Genomic DNA, 11,881 nt, shown 5'->3' with positions numbered 1-11,881 from the left:
CGGATGTGCTGGGGTCGCTGGTGCCTTTACGGGCTAGCCAGCAATCTTCACCCGCGCAAAAGCGGGTCATAAGGCTTGTTAGGGCTGCCATTGTCCTAGGCTTTTCTTGGCCGAGGTGTCTGGCGAGCCACCTGTCGTGGATGCTATGTTTGAATGCCGCTAAGGCTTCGGCATCCGGACAATCAACAATTTGATTCTTCTTTGTGAGGAATCTGTTCCAAAGCTTGCGGGCGGACTCTCCGGGTTGTTGGATTATGTGACTTAAATCGTCAGCATCCGGAGGCCGGACATAAGTCCCTTGAAAATTGGCCCTGAAAGCATCCTCGAGTTCCTCCCAGCTCCCAATTGAATTTTCGGGGAGGCTTTTCAACCAGTGTCGAGCTGGTCCCTTCAGTTTGAGGGGGAGGTATTTGATGGCGTGGAGGTCATACCCACGAGCCATATGTATGTGAAGGATAAAGTCCTCGATCCAGACCCCTGGGTCTGTCGTTCCGTCGTATGCCTCTATGCTCACAGGTTTAAAGCCTTGTGGGAATTCATGGTCCAGTACTTCATCAGTAAAGCATAGGGGGTGAGCAGCCCCTTTGTATTTGCACATACTGTGGCATGCCGTCGGCTGTTGTTGTGTTCGGTGTTTATTTCAAACTGGTATTTGGTTGGTGTGATCGTTTTGGTGACCATAGTCCCTTGCCGGGGTGTGTCCTTTAGATCCGTAGATGGATCTAGCTGCGCCGGCCTTCTCATCCAGGTGATCACGTAGATCACGCGCAGCATCGGTGGCCGTTCTATTGCGGTTGTGGAGCGGTAAGTTGGGCCTCCTGGTCGTATTAGTCTTTGGTGGAACGGCCTCGTCGTCGAATTCCGGCAGTAGCTTGCATTTTGGATAGCTCTTTGTATGGCAGTCGTTGCAATATCTTTCTTCAGTGTCTAGCACTTTGTTCCATCTGCGGCTGAGCGTTTCCTATGCGGCCTTGAGCCGTTGTTTCTACTTCTTCAAACTTCTCGTTGTCGCCATAAGCTTTCTGTGGAGGTTCTCTCGTTCCATGCGTTCTTCCGGAATGATGAATGCATCATCGTCCGGACTATCTTCTCGTCCTGGGCCGGTTTGATGAACTCGTCCCTCTGGATCATTGTCCTCGGGCGTCTGCTCCGAACTGTGCTCGGCATGACCTGGTTCTTCCTGCTCCATCGCTGGTTCCGTATGGTCGTTGTTGCCTTCGGGGTTGACCGGAGTATCGATCCTTCTGGCGCTCTTGCTGATGTTTTTACTGTTGCTGGACTTGGAACGGCGTCTGCGATGTCGCTTTGGCTTTTGCCTGGGGGTTTTATCTTCCGGATTGTCACCGTCGTCCTCCTTGGGCGTATCCACCATGTATATGTCGTGTGACGAGGCGGAAGTCCGGTACCCCATAAATTCTGAATCTTCCCCTGCATCGTAGTCCATGTCGTCGATGCCTTCGGAGTCGAAGTCAAGCATGTTGGTTAAATCATCAACCGTGGATATGAAGTGGGTGGTGGGTGGGTAACGAATTTCTTCGTCGCCTGCTTCCCATTCGAGCCGGACATAGTTCGGCCCGAAATTCTCTGTCAAAGAGAGAGTTTTTAACGAGTTTAGCATGTTGCCAAAGGGCGAGTGCTGGAAGTTGTCCGCAGTGGTGAACCCCATTACCGGGTCCCAACCAGGCTTGCTGGGCTTAGGAGCGCGCTGACTGGGACCTACAACCGGATACAAATCTAGGGGCCCGGAGTCACAGGCTTCCTCAAAAGTGTGGCCTGTGTTTGGCTCCAACGCCAATGAGTGTACGACCTGGGGGCGAGGACCATCCCTCCGTCCCTAGATAGCGCAGCCTGCTCCGGATTTGAGTCCGGGGCTACCGCGGGGGTGAAATCCCGAGTGTTGTCCGATAGCAGGTCCAGGCCATGCCCATCGTGACTGTCCGGTGTTCTTGTCGCGGGCCTGAATCCGTAGAAGATCAAGTCTCCGCGGGTATCCGCCGTGTAGTTCAAGTTTCCGAACCTGATTTGATGGCCAGGGGCATAGCTGTCGATTTGCTCCAGATGGCCAAGCGAATTGGCCCGCAGTGCGAAGCCGCCGAACACAAAGATCTGTCCGGGGAGAAAGGTCTCGCCTTGGACCATGTTGTTGATGATGATTGAAGGGGCCATCGAGCCTGACAGTGATGACACAGAGGAACTCTCAATGAAAGCACCAATATTGGTGTCAAAACCGGCGGATCTCGGGTAGGGGGTCCCGATCTGTGCGTCAAGGCTGGTGGTAACAGGAAGCAAGGGACACAGATGTTTACCAGGTTCGGGCCCTCTCGATGGATGTAAAACCCTACTTCCTGCTTGATTAATATTGATGATGTGGGTAGTACAAGTGTAGATCTACCACGAGATCGTAGAGGCTAAACCCTAAGAGCTAGCCTATGATGGTATGATTGTAATTGTGATCAGCCTTCAAAGGACCAACCTCTCTGGTTTATATAGACATCGGAGAGGGCTAGGGTTTACATGGAGTCGCTTACAAGGAAGGAAATATAATATCCGGATCGCCAAGCTTGCCTTCCACACAAAGGAGAGTCCCATTCGAACACAGGCCGAAATCTTGAGTCTTGTATCTTCACGCTTCAATAGTTCGGACGTGGTACACAGTCCGGCTGTCCGGATACCCCCTATTCCAGGACTCCCTCAATGGCTTCTTCCGCTAATCAAACTTGGAGCCACTAAATCAGGCGTTGGCTGTCGTGTCATCGGTGTTGTCACCATTGCTTCAGCGTTCGTGTCTGCTGCGTTGGAGCTTGCCGTTGCTATTTTTGACCTCGGAGGTGCCCATTTCACTTGCTGTGTTTTTGCTACAGGCTAGTCAACTATCCTCACCCGCACAAAAGCGGGTCATGAGTGTTTTCCTGGCCAAGGTGGCGGGCGAGCAATTCATCACGGATGCTATGTTTAAAGGCCGCTAGGGCTTCGGCATCTGGACAATCGACGATCTAGTTCTTTTTAGTTAGGAACCTAGTCCAGAATTTCCTGGATGACTCTCCAGGCTGTTGAACTATGTGACTTAAGTCATCGGCATCTGGTGGCCGGACATATGTACCTTGGAAGTTGTCAAGGAAGGCTTCTTCCAAGTCCTCCCAGCTGCCAATAGAATTTTCAGGCAGACTGTTTAACCAGTGCCGAGCTGGACCTTTGAGTTTTAGTGGGAGGTATTTGATAGCGTGAAGGTCATCTCCGCGGGCCATATGGATGTGGAGAATAAAATCCTCAATCCATACCGCAGGATCGGTTGTTCCATCATATGATTCGATATTTACGAGTTTAAACCCTTCTGGTAATTCATGATCCATTACTTCATCAAAGAAGCAAAGAGGGTTCGCGGCGCCTCTATATCGGGCCGCATCACGGCGTAGCTCCGATGGAGTCCGTCTGCGATTGTCAGCCCGGACGTGACTAGGTTTGTCACGTCCGAATAGATATCCGCGGTCGCGTGTCGAAGGCACGTCCTCGTGATCCGTAGATCGATCTTGTATGTCCTACACTACTGTCCAGGTCCTGCCGAAGGTCATATGTGTAACCTCGAGCTGTTTTATCCCTACCTTTATAGCGAGGTGGGGCAGTCTGGTGTTCGCCTTCAGTTGCCGCTTTATCCCGACCGCGTGGTGGTCGGTCAGCCGCATTGCACGATGATGGTACAGGCTCCGGTGCCTCGTCATCGAACTGAGGTGGCAGTTTGCGCTTCGGGTAACTTTTGACTGGGCGCTTAAGGCCATATTCTTCTGCTGCTAGGACATCGGTCCATCTGTCGTTGAGCAGATCTTGGTTAGCTTGAACCTGCTGCCGCTTCTTTTTCAGGCTCCTTGTAGTGGCTATTAGCTGGCGCTTGAAGCGCTCCTGCTCGAGAGGTTCCTCAGGAACGATAAAATCCTCGTTGCCGAGGCTCACCTCCTCCTCGGAGAGCGGATTATGACTACCGTCCTCCGAGTCTTCGTCTATGGCCTGTTCATCAGGGCTGACTTGCCCATCTTCCCGATTGTCCTGTTCGGTAGTTTGTTTGTCGGGGTGTTCTATGTCTTCGGCACCGTCCAGAGTGTTGTCGTCTCCTGTGTCGGTGTTGCTGTCTTTGCTGCGGCATGATTTAGAGCGGGGCCGCTGACGCCGGCGCTTTGATTGTGTCTTAGGGGGGTCATCCTCCACCGGGTTTTCCTTGTCATCGCCGCTATTATCTTTTGGCGCATCCACCATGTATACGTCAAATGAGGAAGTGGTCGTCCATCGTCCGGTGAACGACGGGTTTTGGGCCTCCTCTTCTCCGGCATCATCGTCCATACTGTCGATGTCTTCGGAGTCATAATCGAGCGTGTTGGTTAGGTCTTCGACAGTGGCTCTGAAGTGGGCGGTGGGTGGGAAACAAAATTCTCCATCGTCAACCTCTAGTTCAAACCGGATATAATTCGGCTGAGAATCCTCTGCTAAGGATAGATTTTTTAGTGAGTTGAGCACATCGCCTAAAGGCGAGTGCCGGAAGATGTTCACAGCGCTGAATTCGGCGATCGATGACCGATCATGCTCGACATGCATGGACGCACATGGTTCGGAACTTATAGCCGGAAACGAGTCCGAGGTTCCGGAGACACAGATATCACCCGAGGTTAGGTCTGTGTGCGGCTCCAATGCCATGGAATCTATGGCTTCCATGGTGGGGTTGAGCTTCCCATCCTCGGATGACGCAATCTGCTCCGGATCTAAGGCCAGAGCGGTTATAGGTGCAATTTCCTGGGTATGGCCCGATGATAGATTTAAGTCATGGTCATCGTGGCGACGGGGAGCGACTGCTGCGGTCTCGAATCCGTCGAAGATCAAGTCTCCACGGATATCCACGACGTAGTTCAAGCTCCCAAATCTGACATGATGGCTAGGGGCGTAGCTGTCATTCTGCTCCAAATGGCCAAGCGGATTGGTCCGTGGTGCGAAGCCGCCGAACACGAAGATCTGTCCGAGGAGGAAGGTTTCCCCTTGGACAGCATCATCGTTGACGATTGAAGGAGCCATCAAACCTTTTGGGGACAGCACAGCGGAACTCTCAATGAAAGCACCAATGTCGGTGTCAAAACCGGCGGATCTCAGGTAGGTGGTCCCAAACTGTGCGTCTAAGGTCGATGGTAAAAGGAGACGGGGGACACAATGTTTACCCAGGTTCGGGCCCTCTCTATGGAAGTAATTGTTGGGGAACGTAGCAGAAATTCAAAATTTTCTACCCATTAGCAAGATCAATCTATGGAGTAACTACCAACGAGAGAGAGGGGAGTGCATCTTCATACCCTTGAAGATCGTGATGCAGAAGCGTTGGAAGAACGCGGTCGGTGGAGTCGTTGACTAAGCGATTCAGATCGCGGCCGAATCTGATCTAAGCACCGAACAACGTTGCATCCGCGTTCAACACACGTACAGCCCGGGTACGTCTCCTCCTTCTTGATCCAACAAGGGGAGAGGAGAAGTTGAGGGAGAGCTTCGGCTGCACGGCGGCGTGGTGGTGGAGCTTGCAGTTCTCCGGGAGAGCTTAGCCAAGCACTACGGAGGAGGAGGAGGTGTTGGGGAGGGAGAGGGCTGCGCCAGGGGAAGGGTGAAGCTCCCATGCGCCTCCCCACTATATATAGGGGTGGAGGGGGCTGGTTTCTTACCCTCCAAGTCCATTGGGGCGTTGGCAAAGGTGGGAGGAAAGAAATCCCATCATTTCCTTCCCCACCGATTGTTATCCCCCTTTTTTAGGGATCTTGATCTTATCCCTTCCGGATATGATCTTATTCCTTCTAAGGGGGGAACTTGGTGCACCTTGACCAGGGGTGTGGGGCCTTTCCCCCACTACCCATGTTCATGTGGGTCCTCCCATGCAGGTGGGCTCCACTCCAGAACGTTCTAGAACCTTCCCGGTACAATACCAAAAAATCCCGAACATTTTCCGGTGGCCAAAATAGGACTTCCCGTATATAAATATTTACCTCCGGACCATTCCGGAACTCCTCATGACATCCGGGATCTCATCCGGGACTCCAAACAACATTCGGTAACCGCACACTAATTCCCATAACAACTCTAGCGTCACCGAACCTTAAGTGTGTAGACCCTATGGGTTCGGGAATCATGCAGACATGACCGAGACAGCTCTCTGGCCAATACCCAACAGCGGGATCTGGATACCCATGTTGGCTCCCACATGTTCCACGATGATCTCATCGGATGAACCATTATGTCAAGGATTCAAGCAATCCCGTATACAATTCCCTTTGTCAATCGGTATGTTACGTGCCCGAGATTCGATCGTCGGTATCCCAATACCTCGTTCAATCTTGTTACCGGCAAGTCACTTTACTCGTTCCATAATGCATGATCCCATGACTAACTACTTAGTCACATTGAGCTCATTATGATGATGCATTACCGAGTGGGCCCAGAGATACCTCTCCGTCACACAGAGTGACAAATCCCAGTCTCGATTCGTGCCAACCCAACAGACACTTTCGGAGATACCTGTAGTGCACCTTTATAGCCACCCAGTTATGTTGTGACGTTTGGCACACCCAAAGCATTCCTACGGTATCCGAGAGTTGCACAATCTCATGGTCTAAGGAAATGATACTTGACATTAGAAAAGCTTTTAGCAAACGAACTACACGATCTTGTGCTATGCTTAGGATAATTGGGTCTTGTCCATCACATCATTCTCCTAATGATGTCATCCCGTTATCAATGACATCCAATGTCCATGGTCAGGAAATCATAACCATCTATTGATCAACGAGCTAGTCAACTAGAGGCTCACTAGGGACATGTTGTGGTCTATGTATTCACACATGTATTACAGTTTCCAGTTAATACAATTATAGCATGAACAATAGACAATTATCATGAACAAGGAAATATAATAATAACCATTTTATTATTGCATGTAGGGCATATTTCCAACAGTCTCGCACTTGCACTAGAGTCAATAATCTAGTTCACATCACTATGTGATCGCAATGAATCCAACACCCATGGGGTTTGATCATATCTAGCTTGTGAGAGAGGTTATTAGTCAATGGGTCTGAACCTTTCAGATCCATGTGTGCTTTACAAATCTCTACGTCATCTTGTAGATGCAGCTACCAGGCACTATTTGGAACTATTCCAAATAACTGTTCTACTATATGAATCTGGTTTACTATTCAGAGTCATCCAGATTAGTGTCAAAGTTTGCATCGACGTAACCCTTAACGACAAACTATTTTACCACCTCCATAATCGAGAAAAATTCCTTAGTCCACTAGTCACTAAGGATAACTTTGACCGCTGTCCTGTGATCCATTTTTTGATCACTCTTGTACCCCTTGACTGACTCATGGCAAGGCACACTTCAGGTGCAGTACACAACATAGCATACTGTAGAGCCTACGTCTAAAGTATAGGGGACGACCTTCGTCCCTTCTCTCTCTTCAGCCGTGGTCAGGTCTTGAGTCCTACTCAATACTCACACCTTATAACACAGCCAAGAACTCCTTCTTTGCTAATCTATTTTGAACTCCTTCAAAATCTTATCACTGTGCGTATTCATTTGAAAGTACTATCAAGCGATTTTTGATCTATCCTTATAGATCTTGATGCTCAATGTTCAAGTATCTTAATCCAGGTTTTCCATTGAAAAACACTTTTCAAATAACCCTATATGCTTTCCAAAAATCCTACATCATTTCCGATCAACAATATGTCAACAACATATACTCTATAGTGCTCCCACTCACTTCTTTGGAAATACAAGTTTCCAATAAACTTCGTATAAACCCAAAATCTTTGATCATCTCATCGAAGCATATATTCCAACTCCGAGATGCTTACTCCAGTCCTTAGAAGGATTGCTGGAGCTTTGCATACTTGTTAGCATCTTTTAGGATTGACAAAACCTTCTGGTTGTATCACATGTAACCTTTCCTCAAGAAAATTGTTGAGGAAACAATGTTTTGACATCCTATCTGCAAGATTTCATAAATAATGCAGGAACTGCTAATATAATTTCAACAGACTCTTAGCATCGCTACGAGTGAGAAAGTCTCATCATAGTCAACTCCTTGAACTTGTCGAAAAACATCTTAATGACAAGTCGAGCTTTCTTAATGGTGATACTTACCATCATTGTCTGTCTTCCTTTTAAAATCCATCTGTACCCAACAGCCTTACTACCATCAAGTAGTTCTTCCAAAGTCTATACTTTGGTTTCATACATGGATCCTCTCTTGGATTTTATGGCCTCGAGCCATTCGTCGGAATCCGGGCCCACCATCGCTTCTCCATAGCTCGTAGATTCATTGTTGTCTAGCAAAATGACCTTCAAGACAGGATTACCGCACCACTCTCAAGCAGTACGCGTCCTTGTCGACCTACGAGGTTTGGTAGTGACTTGATCCGAAGTTTCATGATCACTATCATCATCTTCCACTTCAACTGGTGTAGGCGCCACAAGAACAACTTCCTGTGCCCTGCTACACACTAGTTGAAGTGACGGTTCAATAACCTCATCAAGTCTCCACCATCCTCCAACTCAATTCTTTAGAGAGAAACTTTTCCTCGAGAAAGGACCCGATTCTAGAAACAATCCCTTTTGCTTCCGGATCTGAGACAGGAGGTATACCCAACTATTTTTGGGTGTCCTATGAAGATGCATTTATCCGCTTTGGGTTCGAGCTTATCAGCCTGAAACTTTTTCACGTAAGCATCGCAGCCCCAAACTTTATAAGAAATGACAGCTTAGGTTTCTCTAAACCATAGTTCATATGGTGTCATCTTAATGGAATTGTGTGGTGCCCTATTAAAGTGAATGTGGTTGTGTCTAATGCCTAACCCATAAATGATAGTGTTAATTCGATAACAGACATCATGGTATGCACCATATCCAATAGGGTGCAGTTACGATGTTCGGACACACCATCACACTATGGTGTTCCAGGCGGTATTAGTTGTGAAACAATTTCCACAATATCTTAATTGTGTGCCAAACTTGTAACTCAGATATTTATCTCTATGATCATATCATAGACATCTTATCCTCTTGTCACGACGATCTTCAACTTCACTCTGAAATTACTTGAACCTTTCAATAATTCTGATTTGTGTTTCATCAAGTAAATATACTAAGAATCTACTCAAATCATCTGTGAAGTAAGCGCATAACGATATTCACTGTGTGGCTCAGCACTCATTGGATTGCACACATCAAATGTATTACTTCCAACAAGTTGCTCTCTTGTTCCATCTCACTGAAAACGAGGCCTTTCAGTCATCTTGCCCATGTGGTATGATTTGCATGTCTCAAGTGATTCAAAAACAAGTGATTCCAAATGATCCATCTGCATGGAGTTTCTTCATGCGTATATACCAATAGACATGGTTCCCATGTCTCAATCTTTTCAAAAATGAGTGAGTCCAAAGATCCAGCAATACGAAGCTTCTTCATGCGTTTTATACCAATATGACTTAAGTGGCAGTGCCACAAGTATGTGGTACTATCATTACTATCTTATATCTTTTGGCACGAACATGTGTATCACTACGATCGAGATTCAATAAACCATTCATTTTAGGTGCAAGACCGTTGAAGGTATTATTCAAATAAACAGAGTAACCATTATTCTCCTTAAATGAATAACCGTATTGCGATAAACATAATCCAATCATGTTTATGCTCAACGCAAACACCAAATAACAATTATTTAGGTTTAACACCAATCTCGATGGTAGAGGGAGCAGGTGATGCTTGATCACATCAACCTTGGAAACACTTCCAACACACATCGTCATCTCACCTTTAGCCAGTCTCCGTTTATTCCGTAGCTCTTTTATTTCGAGTTACTAACACTTAGCAACCGAACCGGTATCTTAATACCCTGGTGCTACTAGGAGTACTAGCAAAGTACACATTTAATACAATGTATATCCAATATACTTCTATCAACCTTGCCAACCTTCTCATCTACTCCCTCCATCCGAAAATACTTGTCATCAAAATGGACAAGAAGGGATGTATCTAGAACTAAAATACATCTAGATACATCCCCTTTTATTCATTTTGATGACAAGTATTTTCGGACGGAGGGAGTACCAAGTATCTAGGGTAGTTCTGCTTTAGTGACCGTTCCCTCATTACAGAAGCACTTAGTCTCGGGTTTGGGTTCAACCCTGGGTTTCTTCACTAGAGCAGCAACTGATTTGTCGTCTCATGAAGTATCCCTTCTTGCCCTTGCCCTTCTTGAAACTGGTGGTTTTACTAACCATCAACAATTGATGCTCCTACTCGATTTCTACTTTCGTGGTGTCAAACATCGTGAATTGCTCAAGGATCATCATGTCTATCCCTGGTATGTTATAGTTCATCACGAAGCTCTAATAGCTTGGTGGCAGTGACTATGGAGAACCATCACTATCTCATCTGGAAGATTAACTCCCACTCGATTCAAGTGATTGTAGTACTCAGACAATCTGAGCACATGCTCAATGATTGAGCTTTTCTCCCTTCGTTTGCAGGTTAAGAAACTTGTCGAAGGTCTCATACCTCTTGACGTGGGCACGAGCCTGAAATCCTAATTTCAGCTCTTGGAACATCGCATATGTTCTACGACGTTTGAAAAATGTATTCGCTGCCTTAATTCTAAACCGTTTAACATTACACACTGAACTATCACGTAGTCATCAAAATGTGTATGTTAGATGTTCACAACATCCACAAACGACGCTCGAGGTTCAGCATACCGAGCAGTGCATTAAGGACATAAGACTTATGTGCAGCAATGAGGACAATCCTCAGTATACGGACCTAGTCCGCATAATTGCTACTATCAACTTTCAACTAAAATTTTCTCTAGGAACATATCTTAAACCGTAGAACTATAGCGCAAGCTACGACATAATTTGCAAAGTCCTTTTGACTATGTTCATGAGAATTAAGTTCACCTAATGAACTCCTACTCAGATAGACATCCCTCTAGTCATCTAAGTGATACATGATCCGAGTCAACTAGGCTGTGCCCGATCATCACGTGAGATGGACTAGTCATCATCGGTGAACATCTCCATGTTGATCGTATCTACTATACGACTCATGTTCGACCTTTCGGTCTCTTGTGTTCCGAAGCCATGTCTGTACATGCTAGGCTCGTCAAGTCAACCTAAGTGTTTTGTGTGTGTAAGTCTGGCTTACACCCGTTGTATGTGAATGTTAGAATCTATCACATCCGATCATCACGTGGTGCTTTGAAACAATGAACTTTCGCAACGGTGCACAGTAAGGGGGAACACTTTCTTGAAATTTTAATGAGGGATCATCTTATTTATGCTACCGTCGTTCTAAGCAAATAAGATATAAACATGACAAACATCACATGCAAATCATAAAGTGACATGATATGGCCAATATCATCTTGCGCCTTTGATCTCCATCTTGAGGCACGACATGATCACCTTCGTCACCGGCATGACACCATGATCTCCATCATCATGATCTCCATCATCGTGTCTTCATGAAGTTGTCTCGCCAACTATTACTTCTACTACTATGGCTAACGGTTTAGCAATAAAGTAAAGTAATTACATGGCATTTTCAATGACACGCAGGTCATACAATAAATTAAGACAACTCCTATGGCTCCTGCCAGTTGTCATACTCATCGACATGCAAGTCGTGATTCCTATTACAAGAACATGATCAATCTCATACATCACATATATCATTCATCACATTCTTTTGGCCATATCACATCACATAGCATACCCTGCAAAAACAAGTTAGACGTCCTCTAATTGTTGTTGCATGTTTTACGTGGCTGCTATGGGTTTCTAGTAAGAATGTTTCTTACCT

Source organism: Triticum aestivum, chromosome 4B (genome assembly GCF_018294505.1).
Source record: "Triticum aestivum cultivar Chinese Spring chromosome 4B, IWGSC CS RefSeq v2.1, whole genome shotgun sequence".
Classification (NCBI taxonomy): Eukaryota; Viridiplantae; Streptophyta; class Magnoliopsida; order Poales; family Poaceae; genus Triticum; species Triticum aestivum.
This window is presented reverse-complemented; position numbering follows the sequence as displayed.